Here is a 27470-nt window from a genome sequence, read left to right as displayed (position 1 = left end):
CTCACATATGAGAAAATGTAAAGGATATTTTGAAGCTTTTGGTTAAGTATCTTGACTCTAGACTATTAATTAAAATAAGAGAGATTTGTAGAGTCCCCAGCTTTGGACAGGAAGTTAAATAACTCACTTGAGAGAAATTGAGATACAAGAATATGTACTCATGACAGGAAGAAGGAAGGAGAGGCCCCAGGTGCAGATTTCTGGCCCCAATTTGAAAACCTAGAAAACTTTACTGAACAGAGGAATCAAGGTTATGATTTATAAACCAAATGAAAGCTGTTGAGTTAGCCTAGGTCTATTTACATTTGGCTTGACGAGTCTTCACATTTAGAATAAAATGCACCTTCTACTTGGGGTGGAATAAAGTGATTTTCCCTTAGGTCAAATATTTCTGAGTACTTTGTCTTTGCTATGTTCAGTGCTAGACACTGAGAGTACAAAGATGGGGTCTGTGTCCACAGGGAGCTTACTATGTAATGTAATGTAATGCAATGTAGTGTGCCACTGTTAATGATTGGCTAACATGCTAGGTGCTGTGAGACAGGTATGCATGGGGTGGGGTAGGAAACTGGATACAAAGCCTGGTCCAGTGTGAGCTTGCAGAGAAAGCCCCACTATGACCCTTGATCTTCATGATAGAGCAAGACAAGAATATCATTAATGGTGATAAAAACTATAGCAAGGACAATCAATAACAAGTAGCAAATACTGGGGACATGTGTGATTCAAGAGTATTCAGCTTCAAAGAGTTGGTAGTGGTCTTATTCCCTGATAACATTTGTTCTCTTTCCTGCTCTTTTCTAACACATTAAAAGTCTTCTGGGTATAATGAGTTATCCTCTGTTCTGCTTTGTGTTCCATATATTTGTCTAATTTTTTCTAATACTGTTTAAATAGTCCACTCCTGTTTTGTAGTCCTAAGGTAGCCTCTTTCACTTGTGTTTTATAAGTAAACCAACAATTTTCTTCAGGTTCAGCATTTGAGATTCCGAAGCTGCTCTCCTGATTCAACTCATCTTTTCCCCTCCAGAAAACATCTTCATCCTCTCCCACTGCTAATTCTGTTCATTTAAAGTCCTGTCTATGACTTCTTTTGTGCAGTCCTAGGTAGTGTGCAGCAGGGAGAGAGCTCTATCTATAGTGGATTCTTACCCATGTTAGTCCTTTTCTTCCAGGAGTGAGCACAAATTATTAAGACTATAGACTTCTTTGAGAATTCTGTTTGATATTGAATAGGGTTGTTTACTTGACCGTTCTGGAGGTTTCACACATCTAAAATTGAACAGTTCATATAGTTAGAGAACTGTCTGTGGTTGTAGTCCGAGCTGGAGTACATTTGAATGGAAGGAGTATATGTCAGCTGAATGCAGGTAGCAATGAGCACGTGTGTTCTCAAGACAGACGAGCAAATTTGCCTCCTTACTTCCTGCTGAACATAGAGCCTCTTTTGTCTCGGGTAGTCTTCCAGCAAACAAAGGAGCCACTTGGCCACCTATAGCTCACGTTTTATTTATTTAGTTCCCCCCTGTAGTGTTTTCAGACCAAGCTGCCCTACACGAAGGAATCATGTCTACTGATTAGCAAGGCCAGACTTTTGCTTAGGAAGTTTCCTCGTGACCCCTGCAATAGATTAATTGTTTGCCATAAGGAAGTCTCTTAACCTTGTGGTTTTCCCCTTTATACTCTCCAAGTGGAGGATAATAATGCTGGAAAAGAAAAATGACTTGATAACCACAAATGAGAAGCATCCCTTCAATGTCTTTGTACGTATAGGCTTCCTGTTACAATAATAGTATGATTTTATCCCATTTAAAATAGTTCAGGAGAGTTCTAGAACACCACTCTCTGGGTAATAAAAACAATCTGTCAAGGTGATACCATTTTACCCAAGTATTTTATTTCCTCTGATGAGAAATTTGTGATAGGAAGTATCTTAACTGTTCTTAAATTTTCAAAGCAATAACAACAACAAAAAATAATATAACTTTACCCATGTTGGGAGGCTGATACTGCACATATGGCATTTTATAAATGGGAAAATAAATATGAAATTCATAGCAGAAAAATGAGCAACGAATACAGCCTTAAAATGGAAGCATTTGAGATTTGGTCCATGACCATGTGTTGTAGGAAATACTAACTAGGAATGAGTGCCAAAAAACAGAGAGAAAAGAATTGAAGGAAAAAGCTTACCAATCTGTTGGTAAGGTGTTTGAAAGTGCTGGTTACAATGCCTTTGGAGAAAAGACATAGGGGACTCTATGGTTTACAAAGTAGAGGTGTGGACTGTGTGGCTGGTGCAATGAAGGAAGCTGTACAGGGCAGCAGTTAGAAGGCAGAAGAAGAGTTATCACAGTAATGAGTGCTGGCCTAGGAAAACCTCACCTGGTGATAGAGCTTCCAGAAAGACCGTTGCACTCACATGAAACCACAGTTTCTAAAATCTAAATTTTAATATTTAAATCCATCTAATTGCAAAGCATTAGAAAAACTCTCATTTGCCAGAAGAGTTCCTTTATTTAAAATTAATTTTTAAAACTGCAACAGCTTTATGCCACCTTTTGACAAAGTGTAATAAAAGACAGCACACTGCCATCTTGGAGCAAACTGCTGGTCAGATGACATAAACTTTTACCCAACCATATGAGCTTTCCTTTTTCAGATTTTTGTTTAGATTCCTTACCCTCAGATGCATCAATTCCAATAGAAATAAGTCAATACTTAGTATTTTTACTGGGATTTTTTCATTGTTCACATTATAATATTACTGTGAGCTGAAGCCTTAATATTATCATTTTTATGACTACATTCACTTCTAAAAAGTATTTTCAAGCTATTCACCATTGATGAATTAGAGAAATAACAGTAATATTAAAAACATGCTCAATTAACAAATATTAATAATAACATAAAAATGGGATGAAGAACTGATAGTAGAGATAAACTTACACTATTAAATAATTACAAGTTGATACAACATGATGAAAGCAGTTTTTTCAGCACAAGTGTAAAGTTTAAGAATATAAGAATTATTAATATGATATGCATGAAAGTTGTGGACATCACGTGGAGTAAAATAAGCCAGTCACAAAAAGATAAATCCTATGTGATTCCATTTATACGAAGTCGCTCAAACAGTCAAATTCATACAGACAGAAAGTAGAATGGTGGTTGCCAGGGGCTGTGGAGAAGGGTGTGGTGGGGCGTTATTATTCAATGGGAACAGTGTTTCAATTTCGTCAGATGAGAGTTCCAGAGATGGATGGTAGTGATGATTTCACAACAATGGGACTACATTTTTATTTAAAAATTTTTTAAATTTATTATTATTTTGGGACTACATATTTATTCATTTATTTTGATTGCATATTTAAATGGTTAAGGCATTTGATTATGTGTATCATAGCAATGCAACAATTTTTAAAGAATTATTAATAATAAAAGATTTCTGCAAAAGTTTTGCTTGAATAAAATTGCCTCATCCCTGTTCTGTGGAGACTGTTTATAGGACACTCTGTAGACAACCTATCTTGACAAGGTGGTTCGTGTGCCACGCTCAGAGACCACCTCATGAGAAGGAGCCTTGTGTTGCCACCCATTCCATCTTCCTTCTCTCCAGATTAAAGAACTCAGATGTTAACAAGGCAGAAGATTTTTAAAGAGGAAGAGAAATGAGTGAAGAACTCTATCTTCTCTGTAGAGTGCATTTTTCCTCTTGAGATGACTGTCCTCTTGGAAGTTTTCACAGAATTCCCAACTTAGACGTTCTCCTGATTGAAAAATCGAGTAGAGAAAAGGAATGGAACCAGCAGTCTTGCTGCTTTTCTTCAATTCTGAGCTGGAAGACAGAGAGGGAAAGATAGGCATTAGGGTTCACTTGTGCTGAGATATAGCTCACTATGTATGTTGATAGAGATTTGGGGCCAAAGCCCTAGCTAGTGATGAAGAGTAAGCCTCTGTCCATTTCTCTTACGGATGAATAACATGATACATGGAGATGTATGTAACTAATTCTGGCCATATATAAGCTAATGATGTTCTTCCAAATAAACTTGTTTGCTTACATGTATGTGAATATTTTGATTATCCATGGGAAAATTTTGTATATCATTCAGGAATCTATCTGAACATAAGGGGGAAAAAAACACAAATATAATATTTTTTATGGTTTGTAAGTCCCTTACTCTTTAGCTTGGTGCTTATGAATGTATTTAAAAAGTTAAAACAATGAATACTGTTACGCTGAAAATAAATTTTAAAAATTTAAAAAAAAAATTAAAACCTTACAAAGAATAATGGGCCTTCAGAACATCTACATTAAATTGTGCTTCATGGTAATCTTACCTCTTCCAAAAAAAAGTGGTATCTAACTATAGCATTAGCACAATATAAAACCCTTTGTATTAAATATAAATCAAAGAGAAAACATCCAACTTAAGATCTTTTATGTTGGCATTCATTATAAAACTTTTAAAAATGCATTTACTCATAATGAATATTGAGAAAATTCAAATATTGAAAAGCATATCTATAAACAAAACCAAATTTTTAAAGAAAATTTTAAATTTTCCCCAAAAGAAAATGAAAGATTCCTCTCTCCCTTTAACCTAGCTACATTAAAGCGACTTCAGTCAGCCAACAGCACTGAGTATCCACTGGGGCAGAGCTATTCATACACTCTTTGTTTCACTTAAAATAAAATATATAGCTCTTGTCTTAAAAGGTCTTTCTTTCTAATAAGTCTCCATTAACAAAGAAGCTTCAAAACATATTCAGAACCTGCAAAGGTTGCACTAAGGCTTACACAATCAATTGGTAGGAAAATTTTAAAAATGGGATGTCAGGAGAGAGCCCAGAATGGAGTTAGGAAATGCTGGTTTTGATCTCATCCAAGTATCCCATCCATCAACATTCCCTGTTCCATAACATATAATAGTCAATCTCTATGGATGACCAGAGTCAGGGACAGCTATGAGCACAAACAGCCAGCAATGACAGCACAATCGCAGATGTTCTCATGAGGGTGTTTGTTGTTTCTGCCCTTAGGAAGCCAAGAAGGAGCTCCATGGATGGCTTCTGAGGCTGGAGGACAAGAACCAGGAGCATCAGGGAGGCTTCCTTGGGACAGGAGATGGACCAGCCAGCCTACTCCTGAACTCCCAGCCTGGGAGAGCATAAACTCTGAGCATCTTTGATGGCTTTCCCACTTTTTTTTAAGATTTTATTTATTTATTTTGACACAGAGAGAGAGAGAGATCACAAGTAGGCAGAGAGGCAGGCAAAGAGAGAGAGAGGGGCAGGCTTCCTACTGAGCGGAGAGCCCAATGTGGGGTTCAATCCCAGGACCCTGAGATCATGACCTGAGCTGAGGGCAGAAGCTTAACCCACTGAGCCACCCAGGCATCCCTGACTTTCCCACTTTAATGACTGCCATCTCATAGGAAATTTAACACAGAGACCTGAGCCCCAGTAAATTGACAAAGAAAAACAACATCCGTCTTAAGAAGATCAGTCAGAACAAACAGAACCCATGCTCAGCCAGTAGGGCAGTGTGAGCAAAGACTTGTCACCCTGAGTAAAGAACTAATGAGAACACTTCAGGAAGTTCAAGTACAGCATTTAGGAGACTTTGTGGAGGTAACAAAAATGATTTCCCAACCAAAAAAAAAAAAAAAATACATGAATTAAAGGAGATATATAGGAGTAGTCTGGAAAATCAAGGGCAATAACTATTTCCGAACACATAAGGTGAGAACATAAAAATGAAAACTGTGAAGGCAAAGATGATACTTCAGGGAGAGGTCCAGGAGACCTCACATAAGTAATATAAGTTCCACAAGGAAATAAAAGTCTTGAGAGAAAAGAGGAATGATTAAAGGAATGATAGGTGAAATTTTTTATAAGTTGAAGAATCAACTCCCCTAGTCTCAGGATAGATTGAAAAGGAAAGGTATACATGTAGGACAAAGATTTTTAGGTAAAACTTCTGAAGTCTAAGAACAAAGAGACAATCATAAAACTTCCAGGCAGAGAAAGTTACCCACAGTTAAAAAGAAACAGGCACTGGGCTTCTCGTCAGTAATAGGAGGTAACACCTCTAGAATACAGAGGTAAATTATCACAAGCCATATCAAAATATACTATAAATCCACTTTAATTGAGTAAAAGGGGATTGATATAAAAATAGATAAACATCTGGAGAAGAGTCTAGCAATTCTAGAAATAAACCTATGTACAGAAGAAAACTTAATGTAAGATAAAGTTTATTGAGAAAACTGTGGATTACCTAAATTCTGACAATACAACTTGTGTCTTAATTTGAAATAATATTAAGTGGTACTGTTGTCTTACACTATACACAAAATAACATCCCATGTGAATAAAAGAACTAAATTTTTAAAAATCTGAACAAAATTTTTGCAATTCATATGACAGACAAAATGATTAGTACTTCTAATACACAAAGAGATTTATTTTCCTCACAAATTGGAAATAAAGGGTATGTCCATCAATAGAGGAAGTGAAAATGTATATTGTTCATATTTTAAGGATTATTACAAAGTCATTAAATCTGGAAGAGTGTTATATCAATTGACTCAAAGAGATTCTTATTGGTCATTAGCCAACAAAATTCCAACAAGAATAAAAACTAACAAAAAATTAGCTTATTCCCACTTGTTTATGGAAATTTTTAAAAGATCAATGATATGTGTTATCGGAAGACATGCAGGAAAATGTGTATATTTATCCACTGACATTAGAAATTTCAAGTGTTACAGCTTTTGTTGAATGTCTCTGGATTGAATTGAACTGAACTAATGAGAATTCAGTTTAATCTAAAAGACTCAAATATAAGTTTCCATTCTTTCTACCACAAGCCATATTTTACAAATAAAGGAAATATACAAGCTAAAGGAAATGTACAAATAGAAGTGAAAAATATAAGCTAAAGGCAGGAAGTTTATGAAGAGGGTCTGAGCTTTGGAATATAAACTTTCTAATTACCCGTTACATTATTTTTTTTTAAAAAGGTACCATATTTTCTTTTCTTTTTTTTAAACTTTTTAAGATTTTATTTATTTGACAGACAGATCACAAGTAGGCAGAGAGGCAGGCAGGGGTGAGGGGAAAATCAGGCTCCCTGCTGAGCAGAGAGCCCGATGTGGGGCTCGATCCCAGGACCCCGGGATCATGACCCGAACTGAAGGCAGAGGCTTTAACCCACTGAGCCACCCAGGTGCCCCCATATTTTCTTTAATACAGTTTTCTTCCATAAAAATAGATAACACCAAACATTGTTTTCTAGGAGTCCATTACATAGTTAATATTATTACCTTATACCACGTTAGATATCTAAGTGACATCTTGTAAACCATGCTTCTACCTGTGCCAGCATTATCAATACATGGGTCCATCAAATACTATGTGTTTATTTTTAAATTTTCTTTTATTTGAGTTTTAGTCCAATAACAAGGTTATACTGCATAACAAAGCAACCAGGGAATTTCAATGGCTTGTCAAAACTCAGGTTTATTTCTAATTCATGCTACATGTTCAAGGATCTGCTCCAAGTAGTCACCCAGGGATCCTGGTTGTCAGGAGCACCACATCTTTTTTTCCCTCAGCTGGAACACATGGTCCCAAGAAAATGCCTATAAGGAGACTTTGGCCAGGGAGAAGAAGTTAGAGTTTGTCTTAACTAGGAATTAATTTTTTTAGCTTGTCTGCTGACAACCTACTGGACATAACTAGTCACAGAGTGCCACCTGACCTCGGGGAGGATGTGAAGGACAACTTCCCATGTGCTCAGAAGCAGGTAGAACTAGAATTGGATGAGCCCTTGAATTTGCTACTAAGGTTCGTTTTGAAGATTTGGGATTTTGTTTGTGTTTTGTTTTGTTAAAATAAAAGTCTAATTCATAGGTGGTAGTCATGGAGGAGGAAGCTACAGAAGTAAGTTTATAAATAATATATAAAGAATAAATGTAATAAATAAAATTTTTATAAAGGAAATTTAGCTACCTGTTAAGGTGGTTGAAAAGAAAAAAAAAATGAAACACTTGAGAGTGGCAACTCTAGAAGAATTGGATGCTTTTTATAGTAACCAATAAGATATGAGATTAGGTTATAATAACAATGTAGCAGTTGCAAAGCAGGGACAAAAGGGCAGCTAATAAAGATAAAGGAAGCAAAGGAAGCTGCTATCAAAGCCATGCAGCATAATATGACATTTAAAAATGGTAGAGTGGAGAAGAAAAGAGCTGAATGGGATTTGATGGCTTTGACTGACTTTAAGTAACTGTGGCTGCTGCTGGGCCCCCATGTTTAGGGGAAACCCTGAGTATAGTACTATAATTTAGCATATAATGTCTTAAAATTTAGCTTGAAGTCAGACAGCTACAGCCCTGAATTCTGAATAAGATACTAGTTTGCTCTTATTGGAAGTATTGAGATCTTCCCAAAGTTCTTTTCCCCTAAAAAGGCCAGTTATGAAAGCTTTGCCAAGAGAGTTCACATCTGTCCTTGAGTTAACTTTAACAAATTCCATATTTTCATTTTTTCAAATCAAGATATCTTGAAACACTTTGCTTTATACCCTGTTAGGTATCCAGTATGCATAATCAAGATTTATCAATAAACTATGTAAACAACCAAAGCTAAGAGCAGATTTCCCAGGAAAACTAGACCAATAGTAGACATTCATGGACTATAAAGTTAGATAGCATAGGGAAGTTCTATTTGTAATTTCATGAGGAATCTCCACACTGTTCTCCAAAGAATTCCTCAAGAAATTAAAAATAGAACTTCCCTATGACCCTGCAATTGCACTACTGGGTATTTACTCCAAAGATACAGATGTAGTGAAAAGAAGGGCCATCTGTACCCCAATGTTTATAGCAGCAATGGCCACGGTTGCCAAACTGTGGAAAGAACCAAGATGCCCTTCAACGGACGAATGGATAAGAAAGATGTGGTGCATATACACTATGGAGTATTATGCCTCCATCAGAAAGGATGAATACCCAACTTTTGTAGCAACATGGATGGGACTGGAAGAGATTACGCTGAGTGAAATAAGTCAAGCAGAGAGAGTCAATTATCATATGGTTTCACTTATTTGTGGAGCATAGCGGGTAGCATGGAGGACATGGGGAGTTAGGAGAGGGGAGTTGGGGGAAATTGGAAGGGGAGGTGAACAATGGGAGACTATGGACTCTGAAAAACAATCTGAAGGGTTTGAAGAGGTTGGGGGGGTGGGAGGTTGGGGGAACCAGGAGGTGGGTATTAGAGAGGGCACGGATTGCATGGAGCACTGGGTGTGGTACAAAAACAATGAATACTGTTATGCTGAAAATAAATTTTAAAAAATGATTAAAAAAATTTTTTTGAACTTTATATATTTATATATAAATAATTATATTATATATTATATAAATAAATATTATATTATATTTAAAAAAGTTAGATAGCATAATGTCATCTGTGGAAGGTGAAATGAAATGAGGTCACTTATGCCAAGGAGTTTTTAAATGAAGCCAGGAAGGCATGAAGGAGAGAAGACTTTTTCACATCCTCACCTGTATAACTATGAGCTTTTGAACTGGGCCAAGCTGTAAATATCCTAGACTCAGCCCCCAAACCTGCAACTTGTTAGAGACTTTACATAATGTAAATGATAGAGATTTTACATAATGACAACTTTATCAACCAATTATATTCAGTCAAAATTAGTTTTTTGCTGCTAACACCAATCAAAAGTTCTTTGTAAGCCTTGTATACATGTATTTCCTTTTGGCTTTAAGAGCTCCTGACAATTGGTCCCTAGTGGGACACTATTTGAGCTGCTACTCAAATCTGTGTACTCTGAATTGCAATTCTTTGATTCCCAGATAAATGCTTTTGCTAAATTATTGCCTCCTAACAATTTTAGGTTAGGAGGACAAATCCAAACTGTAAAGTACATACAGAGTGGGCCTCTGTGTAGCTCAGTTGGTAAGCACCAGACTCTTGATTTCAGCTCAGGTCATGATCTCAAGGTACTGGAATTGGGCTCCACACTCAGCAGGGAGTCTCTCTCTCTTTCTCCCTCTATCCCTCCCTGTTCACACATGTGCATGCTCTCTTTCTCTCAATAAATAAATCTTTTAAATTAAATAAATTAATTAAAATACATACAGAACTTGTCATCCACTACTAATTTATTTTCCTTATAATGGGTATCTGACTCAATTTCTACTATAATTCTTTTAATTGACTCTCTCTGCTTGACTTATTTCACTCAGCGTAATCTCTTCCAGTCCCATCCATGTTGCTACAAAAGTTGGGTATTCATCCTTTCTGATGGAGGCATAATACTCCATCAGAAAGTGTATATGGACCACATCTTCCTTACCCATTCATCCGTTGAAGGGCATCTTGGTTCTTTTCACAGTTTGGTGACTGTGGCCATTGCTCCTATGAACATTGGGGTACAGATGACCCTTCTTCTCACTATATCTCTATCTTTGGGGTAAATACCCAGTAGTGCAATTGCAGGGTCATAGGGAAGCTCTATTTTTAATTTCTTAAGGAATCTTTGCACTGTTTTCCAAAGTGGCTGCACCAACTTACATTCCCACCAACAATGTAAGAGGGCTCCCCTTTCTCCACATCCTCCCCAAAACATGTTGTTTACTGTGTTGTTAATTTTGGCCATTCTAACTGTTGTAAGATGGTATCTCAATGTGGTTTTGATTTGAATCTCTCTGATGGCTAGTGATGATGAACATTTTTTCATGTGTCTGATAGCCATTTGTATGTCTTCATTGGAGAAGTGTCTGTTCATGTCTTCTGCCCATTTTTTGACATGATTATCTATTTTGTGTGTGTTGAGTTTGAGAAGTTCTTTATAGATCCTGGATATCGGCCTTTTGTCTGTATTGTCATTTGCAAATATCTTCTCCCATTCCATGGGTTGCCTCTTTGATTTGTCGACTGTAACTATATTTGATACTATGTGTCACTTGTACCACAAAACAATTTATTAAACACTTCCATAAACATGCTATTCCATAGAAATTCTAGAAAATGAAGGAGTTCATTAACTTAACTTGATTCTGGATACCCCAAATCCTCATTACTATTACTATTATATAGTGCCTATGTAGAATGCTACTGTCCTTACCAACGTGGAATTTTAAATTCACACATTTGGATTTGTGATAATTTTCCACACTGAATCCCTCATTTCTTTCACCTAAGTAAGAATGTTTAGTTTCCACTAATAATGATACTATTTCCATTTTTCTTTTGTCTTCACCCATTTTTAGTGACAGTCCATGAAGTTAAACCTCCTTGAGGTAGAGTGCTACTTTCTTTCTACAACATTTATTGCTTATATAATAATGTCTAATTCCTGAATAACGTTATATCAGGTCTCAGAGATACCTATGTCATTATATTTACCTCTTTTCATTAAAACCTAACATTTGTTTCTTTTGTTACTCATACGTGTTCATTGTTACATAGATTTCTAAAGAATATGTGCATGTGAATATACTGGTCATAACCAGGGTGCCTAACTTCCACCAAAGCAGAGACTGGCACAAAAGTTTGTAAATTAGCTTATTTTACAACATGATTCCAGGAAACAGGACTGAGTGATAGGAAAGTAAACAGAATTTTGGAAAGCTAATACAAAAAAAAATGTTAAATAAGTTGTTCCTGCAGACAATAGTTTTGTGATATGAGAAACAGCCACCTAAGGAATAAATGTGAGAAACACTTGTCCATTGACTTCTAAGGTCCATGGGGTTTGGCTTGACCCATACGGTATTATCTTCTTCTCACTTCTAGGTTGCTCCTGGATCTACTCCCAGTTAGGGCAGAATCAAATTTGAGATACAAAGGATATAAGATAATGCATAAAAGGCATCTTTTATTTGAATAATATATAAAATAGATTGAGGGGAAATATGGCAGATCAGGAAGACCCTAAATCAGCTCATCCCACATATACAACTAGATAACACCCACATTAGTATAAATAACCCAGAAAACCGTCCAAAGACTAGCATAACAGACTTTCTGAAGCTAAATGTAGAGAAGAGGTCACATTGAAGTGGGTAGGAAGGCTGGAGACATGATCAGAAGCCAAAATGACCCATGGGACTATCTGCATAAGGGAGGGATACTGTGGGTGTGGAGAGAGGAGAGAAGAAGACCCCATGCTGGGAATCTAGCTTTTGGGGATTCATTCTGGGACGGCAAATCCCCATAATATTTGGCTTTGAGAACAAGAGGGGTCTAATTTCGTGAGTTCTTGCTATCACAGTTCTTATACCTGGAACTTTAAGGTATAAGCTCTGGGAAAGCCCAAAGGCAATAGGGAACTGAGTTCCTGCCCTTAAAGAAACAGCACAACAAACAGCCCTGCAGGGATATAGCACAGAAGCAGCAGTATACCCTCCGGTATATGAGAAGGAGATTTATTTCCTGATCTCAGAGCAGGTGCTGGAGGGGCAGGGATCTTTGGGAAACTTCTCCAACAACAAAAGAGCTAGTGAGTGCCATTTTCCTCTCCTGCCCCCCCAGCCTAGATACGAAGGCACTTAAAGGAACCAACACAACAAGATTACTCTCCACCTAGCTTGCTAAGAGTACACCCTGCCCCTCATGCTTCTGTGGATCCCCTTATTACAATACGGCTTGGGCAGGAGTTTTTCCCAGCAGCTGAAGATCCCCTCTTGCATTGGACCAGAATGAACCTTGCTGGCACTGTGCTCTGCCCCCACACTCTTCTGTGGACTTGCCCTCAGCAGGAGCCCATCCAAAGAAGTTCCACAAGTTTGGCTACACGCAAGCAGCCCTGACAGGAGCCAGCACCACTTCAAATGGACTCCTGCCTTGGGGAGAGAGGAAGATGAGTACACATACCCATCCAACTGCAGCACCAGCAGTGGGCTGGAGGCAAACACTGGGGGTCTGACTGGAGACCCACCTGCAAACAAAAGCTTCTAAGGGGACAACAGAGGGAGAGCACCCTGCAGTTCAGTGCACTGAAAACTCCTGAGCTGACTCAACTCAAGCTGGCCCAGAGTAACCTACTAAAAACACAGGGACCAAGCCCTGCCCATAACAGGCAGAGAGAGCCACTGCAGATGACTGGTCTGAAGGCAAAAGTGGCTCAGCCACAACCACAGGGTACATGCAACACACAAAAGACATACCCCTGAAGCACCAGGTTATGGTGAACAGGGGACACTGCACTGCAGGGCACTACAGGACCTCTTCTTCATAAGGCCACTAGTTTCAAGTAGGAGATATAGCCAACTTTCCTAACACATAGAAGTAGACACAGAGTAAAATGAGGAGAAAGAGGAATCTGTCCCAAGATCACAGCAAGAGAGCTAAATTAAATAGAGATAAGATATGACTATATCTTTAATGATCATAAAAATGTTCACTGGAATTGAGAAGACTGGAAAACCTCAGTGAGATAGAAAAGAAATAGAAACAAAGACAGAAAACATAAAAAAGAACCAATCAGAAATGAAGAACTCAATAACCGAAATTTAAAATACACTAGAGGGAGTAAATAGTAAACTAGAAGAAACAGAAGGATGGATCAGTGATCTGGAGGACTGAGCAATGAGAAGCAATTAAGCTGAATAAAAGAGAAAAAATAATAAAAAATAAAAATAGATTAAGGAAACTCAGTGATATCATCAAGACTAAAAACATTCACATTATAGGAATACCAGAATGAAAAGAGAAAGAAAAGAGGACATACAGGTATTTTAAGAAATAATAGCTGAAAACTTCCTGAATCTGAGGAAAGAAACAGAAATCCAAATCCAGAAGCTACACAGAGTCCTCAACAAAATCAACCAAGGGATCCAAACTAATCAATGGTAATTAAAATGGCAAAAAGTAGTGATAAAGAGAGAATTTTAAAGCTGTAAAAGAAAACAATTATCCACAAGGAAAACCCATAAGGCTATCTCATATTTATCAACAGAAACTTCACAGGCCAAAGAAAGTGGCATGATATTTTTCAAAGGGCTGAAAGAAAAAAATCTGCAGCCAAGAAATATTCTATCCAACAAAGCTTTTGTTCAGAATAGAAGGAAGGATAGTATCCCAGACAAACAAAGGAATTCATGACTACTAAACCAACCCTATAAATAGTGTTAAAAGGAACTCTTTGAACAGAAAGGAAAAACCATAAGTAGGAGTAAGAAAAATAAAAACACAGAAGTAGCAAAATTAGGTATATCTACAAAAATCAATCAAGGGATTCACAAAATAAAAGGATGTAAATTATGACACCATATATCTAAAACATGGGGAGAAGGTGGGAGTAAAAATTTACTTCTTGTAGAATGGGTTCAAATTAAGTTACCATCAATTTAATATAGTCTATTATAAGCACAAGATACCATATATAAACTTAAAGGAAATATGCAAACCACAAAAGAGAGCAAAAGAGGAGAAGATCAGAGAAGAAGTACAAAAATGACAATAAATGCATACCTATCAATAATCGCCTTGAATGTAAATATACTAAATGTTCCAATCAAAGGACATAGAGTGGAATGGATAAAGAAGCAATTATATGCTGTCTACAAGAGACTAGTTTCAGACCTAAAGAAACATGAGGTTGAAAATGAGGGAATGGAAAAATAGTTATCATGCAAATGGAAGTGAAAAGAAAGGTGGGGTAGCAATACTTATATTGAACAAAATATACTTCATTTTTTTATTATTATGTTTGGCTAACCAACATATAGTACATCATTAGATTTGTTTTAGTTTTTGTTTTTGTTTCTTTTTTACATCATTAATTTTTAATGTAGTGTTCAGTGATTCATCAGTTGCATATCACACCCAGAGCATATCACAGTCCAACCCCTCCTTAAAATACACCTTTTTTCTTTTTTTAACTTTTTAAAAAAAATACACTTTAAAACAAAGACTATAATCAGAGACAAAGAAGGACACTATGTAATCATAAAGGAAACAATCCAAAAAAGAACAAGAAGATATAACTATTGTACTACTTATATATGCATCCAATGTGGGAGCACCCAAATATATCAACAATTAATAACAAACATAAAGGAAGTAATTGATAGCAACATAATAATAGTAGGGGATTTTAACACCTACTTACATCAATGGATAGATGATCCAAACAGAAAATCATAAGGAAACAGTGGCTTGAATGACACATTGGACCAGATGGATCTAACAGATATATTCAGAACATTCCATCCTAAAACAGCAAAACACAGATGCCTTTTAAGAGCACATGGAACATTCTCCAGAATAGATCACCTGTTAAGCCACAATACATGCCTCAACAAATTCAAAAAGATTGAAGTCATACCATGCATCTTTTCTGACTACAGCTTTCTGAAACTAGAAATCAACCATAAGGAAAAATCTGGAAAGAACACAGATACATGAAGCTTAAATAACATGCTATTAACAATGAATGGGTCAACCAAAATATCAGAAAAAAATTTTTTTAAAAATAAAAATACATGGAGACAAATGAAAATGAAAACACGGTGGTCCAAAATGTTTAGGATGCAGCAAAAGTTGTTCTAAGAAGAACTTATAACAATGCAGGCCTACTTCAAGAAAGAAGAAAATCTCAAATAAACAATTTAACCTTACACCTAAAGGAGCTAGAAAAAGAACAAACAAAACCCAAAACCAGTAGAAGGAAGGGAATAATAAAGATTAGAGCAGAAATAAACAAAATAGAAACAAACAAAACAAACCAATAAAACAGGCAGACAAAACCAGGACCTGGTTCTTTGAAATAATAACAAATTGATAAATCTTTAGCCAGATTCATCAAAAGAGAGAGAAAGAGAGAAAGAGAAGTCAAACATAATCAGAAACAAGATAGGAGAAATAACAATTGATACCACAGAAACACAAAGAGTTATAAAAATATTATGAAAAATTATATGCCAACTCAATGGACAACTAGAGGAAATGGATATATACCTACAAATGTGTAACCTCCCAAAACTGAGTCAGGAATAAGTAGAACATTTGAACAGACTGATCGCTAGTAATGAAACTGAATCAATAATCAAAAAACTTCCAACAAATAAAAGCCCAGGACTAGGTGGCTTCATAGGTGAATTCTACCAAACACTAAAAGAGTTAGTACCTATTCTTCTCATACTATACCAAAAAATAGAAAAGGAAGGAAAGTTTCCAAATTCATTCTACAAGGTCAGCATTACCCTGATATCCAAGCCAGACAAAGACACTACCAAAAAGGAACTACAGATCAATATCTCTGATGAAAATCAATGGAAAAAGTCCTTAATAAAATATTAGTAAATTAAATCCAACAACACATTAAAAAACATTCACCATATTGGGGCACCTGGGTGGCTCAGTGGGTTAAAGCCTCTGCCTTTGGCTCAGGTCATGATCCCGGGGTCCTGGGATCGAGCCCCGCATCGGGCTCTCTGCTTGGCGGAGAGCCTGCTTCCTCCTCTCTCTCTCCCTGCCTCTCTGCCTACTTGTGATCTCTCTCTATCAAATAAATAAATAAAATCTTTAAAAAAAAAAACATTCACCATATCAAGTGGGATTTATTTCCAGAATGCAAGTGTGTTTCAATATTTGCAAATCAATTAACATGATACATCATATCAACAAGAGAAAGGATAAAAATCATACGATCATTTCAACAGATGCAGAAAGAACCTTTAACAAAGCACAACATCCATCCATGATAAAAACCTTCAACAAAGTAGGTTTAGAGGGAATATAGCTCAATATAATAAAGGCTATCACTGAAAAACCCACAGCTAACATCATCCTGAATGATAAAAAAACTGAGAGGTTTGGCCCTAAGATCATGAATAAGACAATGATGTGCAATCTTACCACTTCCATTCAACATAGTATTGGAAGTCTTAGCCACAGCAATCGGGTAAGAAAAATAAATAAAAGGCATCCAAACTGGTAAGGAAGAAGTAAAACTTTCATAATTGCAGATGAAATGACACTATATGTAAAAAATCCTAAATACTCCACCAAAAAACTACTAGACCTGATAAATGAATTTGGTAAGATTGTAGGATACAAATGAATATACAGAAATCTGTTGCATTTCTATACACTAATACTGAAGTAGCATAAAGAGAAATTAAGAAAATAGCCCCATTTTCAATCACTTCCAAAAATCATAGAATACCTAGGGATAAACTTAAGCAAGGAGGTGAAAGACCTATACTCTAAAAACTATAAAACACTGATGAAAGAAATAGAATACAACACAAACAAATAGAAAGACACTCCATGCTCATGGATTGGAAGAACAAATATTGTTGAAATGTCTATACTACTCAAAGCAATCTACAAATTTAATGCAGTCTCTATTAAAATACCAACATCATTGGGGCACCTGGGTGGCTCAGTCAGTTAAGCATCTGCCTTCGGCTCAGGTCATGATCCTGGGGTCCTGGGATCGAGCTCCACATTGGGGTCCCTGCTCAGCAAAGACTCTGTTTCTCCCTCCGCCCCTTCCCTCCATGGCTCACATGCATGCACATGTGCTCTATCTCTCTCTCTCTCACTTGCTTTCTTTCAAAAAATAAGCAAAATCTAAAAAGAAAATTAAAATTAAAAAATAAATAAAATACCAACATCATTTTTCACAGAACTAGACCAAATAATCCTAAAAATTGTATGGAATGACAAAAGACTTTGAGGAGCCAAAGCAATCTTGAAAAAGAGCAAAATTGGAAGTATCACAATCTCAGATTTCAATATATACTGCAAAGCTATAGTAATCGAAACAGTATCATACTGGCACAAAAATAGGCATATAGATTAATAGAATGAGATAGAGAGCCTAGAAATAAACCCATGATTATATAGCCAATTAATCTTCAACAAAGGAAGAAAGAATATGCAATGGGGAAACAACAGTCTCCTCAACAAATGGTGTTGGAAAAATTGGACAGCTATATGCAAAATCTTACATCATACACAAAAATAAACAAGTGGATTAAGGACCTAGATGTAATACTGGGAACCACAGAAATTCCAAAAGAGAATAAGCAAGTGATTTCTTGGTCACTGCCCATAACAACATTTTTATAGATATGTCTCCTGAGGCAAGAGAATAAAAAGAAAAATAAACTACTGGGACTATACTAAAATAAAAACTCCTGCACAGGAAAGGAAATAATCAACAAAACTAAAAGACAACCTATAGAATGGTAGAAAATATTTACAAATGACATATCCAATAAAGAGTTAGTATCCAAAATATATAAAGAACTGAAGAACTGATATAACTTAATACCAACAAACTAAATAATCCAATTAAGAAATGGGCAGAAGACCTGAACTGACATTTCTCCATAGCAGACATATCAATGGCCAACTGACACATGAAAAAATGTTCAACACCACCAATCATCAGAGAAATGCAAATTAGAACCACAATGAGATATCATCTCACACCTATTAGAATGGCAAAGTCAAAAACACAAGAAACAACAAATGCTGGTGAGATTATGGAAAAAAAGAAACCCTCATGCACTGTTTTTAGGAATGTTAACTGGTGTAGCCAGTGTGGAAAACAGTATGGAAGTTCTTCAAAAAATGAAAAAAAATAGAATTACCATATGATCCAGCAATCCCACTATTGGGTATTTACCAAAAGAATATAAAAGCACTAATTCAAAAAGCTATAGGCACCCTTGTGTTTACTGCAGCATTATTTATAATAGCCAAATCATAGAAGTGATCAAAGTGTCCATCAAAAGATGAATGGATAAAGAAGAGATGGTATAGGGGCGCCTGGGTGGCTCAGTGGTTTAAGCCTCTGCCTTCAGCTCAGGTCGTGATCTCAGGGTCCTAGGATCGAGCCCCACGTCTGGCTCTCTGCTTGGCAGGGAGCCTGCTTTCCCCTCTCTCTGCCTGCTTCCTCCTCTCTCTGCCTGCTTCTCTGCCTGCTTGTGATCTCTCTCTCTGTGAAATAAATAAATAAAATCTTTAAAAAATAAAAAAAAAGTTAAAAATTAAAAAAAGAAGATATGGTATATGTGTACAATGGAATATTACTCAGTCAACAAAATTTTGCCATTATAATAACATGGATAGATATATGGGGTATAATGCAAATGAAATAAGTCAGTCAGAGAAAGACAAATACCATATCACTTTACTCATACATGGAACTTAAGAAACAAAACTGTTGAACAAAGAAAAATACAATTTGAACCCCAAAACAGACCCTTAAGTCTAGAGAACAAACTGATGGTTATTGGAGGGATGTATGTGTGTGTGTGTGTGTGTGTGTGAAATAGGTGAAGGGGATGATTAAAGTTACACTTACTATGATGAGTACTGAGTAATATATAGAACTGTTGTATGCCTGAAACTAATATAACACTGTATGTTAATTATACTGGAATTAAAATTTAAAAATATACATAAAATGGAAAAGTACATTAGTTATTCCCTTACATTTAAAATATATATATTTAACACCTCTCTAACAATGGGTACTCAATAGTCATGGTTTCATCTGGTCATTTGTCTCTTTTTTCACTTATATAACAGTAATCCCTTTATGTTTCAATGTACTATAAATCAAGAGAAATGAATTACAGTTTATATATTTGGCTAATTTAATGAGTATTTATATGCTAAAAACCATGGAAGGTATGAGATTTTACCCTACTAGCAAACTAACAAGTCAGATGGCCATAGTTTATTGGAAGAAAGTTTCTTGAAGACTTAACGATCCTAGGTCAGAGCTACAGGATAGTTTATTGATATTCATAAAAATAGCAGTAACTTGAGCATTTTTGCCACAAATATTTCAGAAAATTCTAAGAAACATGAGGTCTCAGTTTGAAATCATAAAATAGACCACATGAGCCATAGATAGAAAAGAAATTACAGAAATTGACTCAGATTGATCACAAGTATTTGGATTGTAAATATATATATATGTATAAATCCTAAGAAAGAAAAATTTTTTTAAAAAAACCTTACACCTGGGGCTCCTGGGTGGCTCAGTGGGTTAAAACCTCTGCCTTCAGCTCAGGTCATGATCCCAGGGTCCTGGGATCGAGCCCCGCAACCGGCTCTCTGCTCAGCAGGGAGCCTGCTTCCTCCATTCTCTGCCTACTTGTGATCTCTGTTTGTCAAATAAATAAATAAAATCTTTAAAAAAAAAAAAACACCTTACACCTTGGTACATCATGGTGAATATATAGCATATCTAAGTCAAAGAAAAAACAAAACTAAGTAGAGAAGAGGCACGTTACCAATGCTGAAAGTTGATCTTTGTCAGTAACAATGGAAAGGGGGAGACATTAGTGTATATCTTCAGTAGGCTCAGGGAAACTTGTTATTGATTTAACATCATATTCCCAGCAAAATATCTCTCCAGAATGATGATAAAATAAAGATATCTCAAAAAAAAAAAAAATGAACCAATGATTCACTAATACAACCTCACTAAAAGAAATTCTAAAGAACGTGTTTTGGCAAAAAATAAAGTGATCGGAGATAGAGGCTTTCAAAAGTTAGAAGAAATGATGTGAAAAGGATATAATAAATATATGAGTAAATATTTGTTAAAAAAGTTAATAATGTCTTGGGAAGAGAGCATACCAAGAGAGCTAATCAGTATACCCAACAAAAGTTTATAGCCAGCTGGAGATAATCAGAGTGTTCAGATCCTCATGTGTTTGAGAAGGGGAAAAATAGAGATTAATTTTAGACTTAGACTAAACCCAAAACAAGGAGAAGAAAGAAATTATAATAACAAAACAATTTAATGAGATAGAAAACAAATATGTAATAAAGAGGAAGATCAGTGAAGCCAAATGTTTGTTGTTTGGAAAGAATAATAAAATTAGAAATCCATAGCAAGAAAAAACTAGAGAAAACAAAGGAGGCACAGTAAATATTATTAGCAACAAAAATTGACATAAGTACATATACTGTAAAAAAGTAGGAATATTGTAGAAACCTAATGTAATTGACTTTAAAAATAAACTGACAAATACCTATAAAGTTTGCTCAAACTGATCCAATAAGCAACAGAAATTTTGGGTAATTATTAAACAATTAAATAAATTCTATTATTAGGTAATTATCTTCCCACAAAGAACACACAAGGCCCAGATGATTATGCTGATGAATTGTAACAAATATTCAAGCAACAAATTATTCTAGTCTTATTCAAACTATTCCATTGCACAGAAAATAAAGGGTTTCTACCCAATTCATCTATTAACAAAGATCCAAAAATGCAAACCAAATTTTAACAGATCAAATCATGCAATGTAATAAGATAGTACACCATGTTAAAATTAGGTTCATTTTAGAAATGCAAAGATTAGAAAATAATTAATGTAATTCACTATATTAACACATTAAGAAAGAATAATGACCATTTTGATAGATACAGAAGAGTACATTAAAATTCAACATTCAGTGTCAGCAACCAAGAACAACTTAACAACTGATATATACCAAAAACAATCTCTACAGCAAACCTTATATTTAATTATGAAACACTGGAAACATTTCCAAGACTAGGAAAAACCAATGTGCCCATTTTCAACATTTCTATTCAACATTATAAATTAGATATCCTACCAAGAGCAGAAAGGCAAGGAAGTCAAAATATGCGAGATTTGGAAAGGAAAAAAGAAAATTGTTCTTATTTGAAAATGATATGACTATAAACATAAAAAATCTACACATAAGTTATTAGAATTAGAAGGAGGCTTAGTAATTTTTCTTCTAAAAACCGTATACAAAAATCAGTTGCATTCCCATACATCAGTAATAAATATTTTAAAATATAATTTAATAAAGACTGTAATTTACAATAGCATTAAAAACTCCAAAGTACATCATGATAAATCTATCGAAAGATGCACAAGATCTTTATTGAATAAATGGAAAAGCTTTTAGAAAGACATTATAAAATATCTAAATAAGGAGATACACTATATTCATGAATTGGAAGACTCAAAATAAAAAAGATGTCAATTATTCATCAATTGATATATAGAGTCAATGCAATTGTAATAAAAATCTCAATAGGTATTTTTTATGCATCTTGCTAAGTCTATTTTACAGTGTATCTAGAAGAAAAAAATGGCAAGAACTCTAAGACATCACAAAGTAGAGAAAACGAATGAAGGCTCTTGTTTTACCAGATATCAAATCATCTTATAATGTCATAATAATTAAGTCAGAATGATGTCAGTGGAGAGATACTTAAGCTGACCAACAGAGCAGAACAGAGCACCTAAAACAGCCCACAAGCACTAAAAACATAGATGAATGAACTAGTTTATGTGTGACAGAAAGGCATTAAGGATCAGGGAGAAAAGAAGAGAGTTTTCAGAACACCAGACTGGGATGTTGGATAATCATACAGAAAACAAAATAAAAACTGCTTCCAGTTGGACTGATTTAAGTGGTCTTATCAAAATATGAAACCATTGAGACAATATAGTTTAATACTTTTAAACATTTTGTGTAGGAAATTAAGCCTTGAATAGGGCAAAGGGTTATAAACAATAAAAGAAAAAATAGATAAACACCATCCCATTAAAGGTGAGAACTTTTTTTCATCCAAAGTCACCATGAAGAAAACAAAAGGATAAGTTACAGACTGGGAGAAATTTATTACACTCATAAGTAAGAACTCATTTTGGTTAAAATACATAAAGAGCTCTTACAAATCAATGACAAAATGGTCCATAGCTCACTTTAAATTGGGCGTCTTAAACACTTCACAGAAAAATCCTAATGGCTCATTACCATATGAAAAGATGCATTCACTAGCAATCAGGAAAATGAAAAGTCTAACCACAGCAGCATGATATCTCACACTTACCTCTCTGGCAAAAATTATAATGTTTGACTGTTTGAAATGCAGTCACCTTCTCCCTTGCCAAGGGAGTACATCTACTTGAACAGGCTAACTGCTTAACAAACAAATCCAACAACGATGTAGTGGTTCAGGAACTACAGGAATCTATTTCTCATTTATATAAAAACCAGAATAAATGCCCAAATTACCAAGTGGCAGGGATCCAGTTTCCTTTCATCTTATAACTGTCATTTTCAATATGTGGCTTCTAAGACCATCTTGGGTTTCTCTTTTCAGCCCACTCTTCAGCAAAAGAGTGAAAGCCTTTGGACGATTCCATGAGGAAGGCTAGTACAAGCCAACTTTTGGAGTAGCACAATCACTGCTATTCCAATCTGATTGTCTAACACTTAGTTACATAGCATCCCCTATCCCTAAAATGCATGCTGCCAAAGGCAGTTTAGTGGTGTGCACAGGAAGAAGAAACAGCTGATCTCCGTTGCAGTCTATAAATTGTTAGGACTACTTTTACAAAATAATTTGACATCATCTAGTAAAGCTGGATATGCATACAACATATTACTCCCTTTTCCATATATGTACACCAGCAGACATGGGCAAGAATGTTGTATATTGATAAGATTAGGATATTGTATTCCGTAATAAGAAATGACCTAAATGCCTATCAAATTAAAATGGATAAATAATAGTATAGCCTTACAATTGAGTATTATAATGATAGTGAAAACGAACATTTCCCAGCTGTTTTCAACACTGTGGATGAGTCTCAAGAAGATGCATTTATACATAAAACCCAAGCAAAAGCCTTCACTTTATAAAATGATCAATAATTTTTAAAAATATGGTTCAGGTATATGGATGTATTTGGAAAAAGCCATTAAGAGAAACACAAAAGTCCAGAACAATAATTAATTTTGAGAAGGGAAGGAATGGATGGGATAAGAAGGGTACCTAAAAATTGTTGTTATTTTCCTTAAACATGGTGCTGGGTGTGAGGGTGTATATTATATCACTGTTCTTTAATCTTTATATTGTATTCATACTTTGTAAGTGTTCTTCTGCAGCTACTCAATACTTGTAAAAACAGTATTTAATAGAAAAGAGTGGTTCTTTAAAAACCGTGTTTAGTAAGAAATCATACAAGTGAAGTCTCTGCAATCATAAATCTGTGGAATTGGGGCATTTCTGACTGTCTTCAGTGAATATTTTATAGTCTTACAGGCATCTCTGGTCTGAAGGTTAATAACTACTGTTAATTTAGCCATCATATTTTAATTTAATGCAATTACTTTTACACAAGTTAACATCAGCGTTACATTGCTCTTAGAACTGTGTCCTTGTTGCTCATCGACCTGATTTTGATGAAAATCATATCCTTATGGCATTAAGCCAACAGGACAGCCTTTATTTCCCTTTAATTTTATACTGCTTTACTTTACTGGCAACTAGGTTTTTCACTAGCAAATTGTTTTTACATTCTTATTAAACATTTTCCCTGTTTGCCTTCATTTTAATAATTATATTGGCAAAACTCTAATTACTATCTCTAGTACCAGAATGTTAGGAAACATAATTAATTCAAATTTTAATATATTTTGATGCCTTTGTACTTTAACTGTAAAATTTAATATGATGTCTTGTATTTAATGGCATGTTACTGTATTATTTCTGCCACGAAATGGCATCTTTCCTTCCATACAGTCTCTCATTTATCATGGTGAAATACTTTCCCTCCTATTAATTATTAATACAATTTTAGCATGAAGAGATCCTGTTTTATATCACATGATTTTGTAATAACTGCATGCTCATGAAAATAATCTTCTCAGAAAACTGAAAATATTTTAGTGAATATTAAATTATATAGTCTTCCTAATTGCAGACAGTTTAGAAAATATGACATTAAAGAAAATTATAAATTAGTAACAAAAATTTTCTGGAATAAATAAAAATCCCTCCTTTTTTAATCTCTCCTTTTAACCAATGCTATTAGTTTAATATCTAAAGGAACAAAATACTTGAGCACTTAACTTAAATTCTTTAGTTACACAAACAAAAAGGAAGAGGGAGTTGTGTTAGTATTTTCTGGGTCATTTGCCCCTATGAGACCTTCTTAAATTGCTACCATAAGATGTCCCTAAGAGGAGACTATATTATATAAGGTAGATAGGGAAGCACAAAAAGGAGAGATGTGAGAGAAGACAGATGGATAGAAGATAGATGAAAGAAAAATAGATGATAGATTGATAGGTAGATAGAGGATAGATTAGATAGATAGATAGATAGATAGATAATAGAAAAAAATAGAGCTTTTTTTTCCCCCACTTCATATTTTGATTTTAGGATACTGCCAGTATGTGAAGGAATCTAATGGCCAGAGGACTTCCTTGGTTACGGGAAGTCCCACACTCCAATTTCTCACCCCAAAATGCCAGGCCAATAACATTGGGCTGCGGGATGATGAAAGTCATTGCAATGTCCAGCAACAAAAGAGATCCAGTCAGCTCCGTGTCAATACCCCATTAACATCCAGAGACAGCCTTGGGGGAGCTATAAAGTTGCTTTGATCAAGCAACCCTGTGTGGCCACACCAGCCTAGTCCTGAAAATACCTATTCCAATTTTTAGTATATGTGCTGCTGAAGCGAGCACTGAAAATACCTATTCATGTCTCTAATTGCAAAGTCAAATTAGTTTCTCAGGGTATTCCTTAACTGTACATGTCCCAGAACTGCCTGATGATAGCCCCTAAAAACCCAGGCAGCCCAGAGTCCCTCAACTGGATATAGAATGTATCAGGACTGACATCAAGGGGAAAGTCAGGGCTGACCCCATATGGCCCATGGCCCCATATGGAATACTGTTCTTGAGTCAAGCTTGGACCGGTGTTTTATATTTAGAGGAAAGCCTCTGTGAGGAGAGTGTTACTATGCTCTGAGATTTCCTCCACAGGATACTCACCCCATCTGGATTCCCCTTCTCTCCCAGATCGCTATCTCTACCATTACCTCAGGAAAGTACTGTGGGGGCTTTCTTCCTAGGCTGGGATAGCTCTAGCGAGCCTCAGAGCCAAACTTAGTAGTCTGTGACATTTTCTGAGCAATGTGATGCTCTGAAGAGATCCAGGAGCCAACATTATGACTTGTGTACACCTGGTGGGTTGTTTTTCTCTGACACTGGTCTAGAAGAGCAATTCTTTTATCTATGATGAGTCATCATTCTCCTAGAGCCACTTGAGAAAATATAAAGAAAAGGTGGACTTGCCTGCAGATAAGCATCTTTTTTTTTTTTTTAGGTAATTTATGTCAACATGTCAGCTTTATTTAACAAAGGCATAAAATGATCATCTTGTTCCTCAACCTGCACTCCCTCTCCAAACACAGAATACCAGTCACACACGCCTCTGGATAAATGGTAGGCAATTTCAGTAGGCATGTGGAGAAAGAACAAGCAGCTAACCACATTTGAAAGGGCCTGTGTCCCTGGCTCTTTCTACTTCAGTGCTATGGTGCACTGACTTCTAACTCTTCCAAAGTTCATTTTCACCCTCTCCAATGCCTCAGGGTATAGGACATATTTTCAGCAAAGGGATATTTGCATGATTCTTTGGACATGTGTCATTGTCCTCATGTGTATTGAAAATAATTAAAATGCCTTAGAAAGGTATGGCCCAAGGCACTAACTCCCTACTTATCACATTCACCTGCCTGTAAGAGACCGGCTCAGGCTCTTCTGACTGGTCATAGAGAAAGGCTGAGCTGTTACAAATGATTTTAATAAATGCAAACTACAACCCGATGTTTTAGGTCTTCTAGCGTTGGCACTTTAAGTTGATTATCAGTTTACAAGTTATTTTGTAAAGCACATGCATGCATTTTATAGAGGTAATGATATTACGTGTAGCCAACTCTCATTCATCAGTGAGATGTCACATGATCCAGTCCTTAATTTTTATGGCCCAAGAAGTGCTAAAGGTTTTAAGTAGTTAGAAACTGAAAAATAGAATGAAATTCAGCCATCATTTGACCAAACTGACATTGAGTGGCAATATTTCAGTTCAGTTGCTAGACATATATCAATTTCTTCTCCTTTGTGGATGGATGGGTAAAGGTCATTCACATTTACTTACCTACTGTGCAGTGTCCCCTATGGTTTTGTGATACTCTTTTATATGAACTGGAAGCTCTATTTATAGCCTTCCCTAATTGCACATTCTACTCTGTTCACATTTCTTTCTTTCACATAAGCCATTAAATTTATGGGGGTTCTTGTTCAAGCGCTTACATTATTTCTTCTAGACTTAAAAGAAATGGTTGATTTTGCATTACAATGGGTTTTCCTGTGGAGAGAACTGCCCTGAAAAAATCTTATAAAAACTGAGTGCAAGAACTTATATGTCCATTATAGTTGATCTGATGGGACCTCGGACAAAATCTAGAGACGATATCCTCAATATGCTCTACATTGTACAAGGCATATGACATATTTTGTTCATGTAATTGATAATAACTGGGACCCACACAAATTTCCCTAGCTTTAATTCAAGAGAAACATACCAACAGAGGATCATT

Source organism: Lutra lutra, chromosome 3, assembly GCF_902655055.1.
Source record: "Lutra lutra chromosome 3, mLutLut1.2, whole genome shotgun sequence".
Lineage (NCBI taxonomy): Eukaryota > Metazoa > Chordata > Mammalia > Carnivora > Mustelidae > Lutra > Lutra lutra.
The sequence above is the reverse complement of the archived record's forward strand: the minus strand, read 5'-3'. Positions refer to the sequence as shown.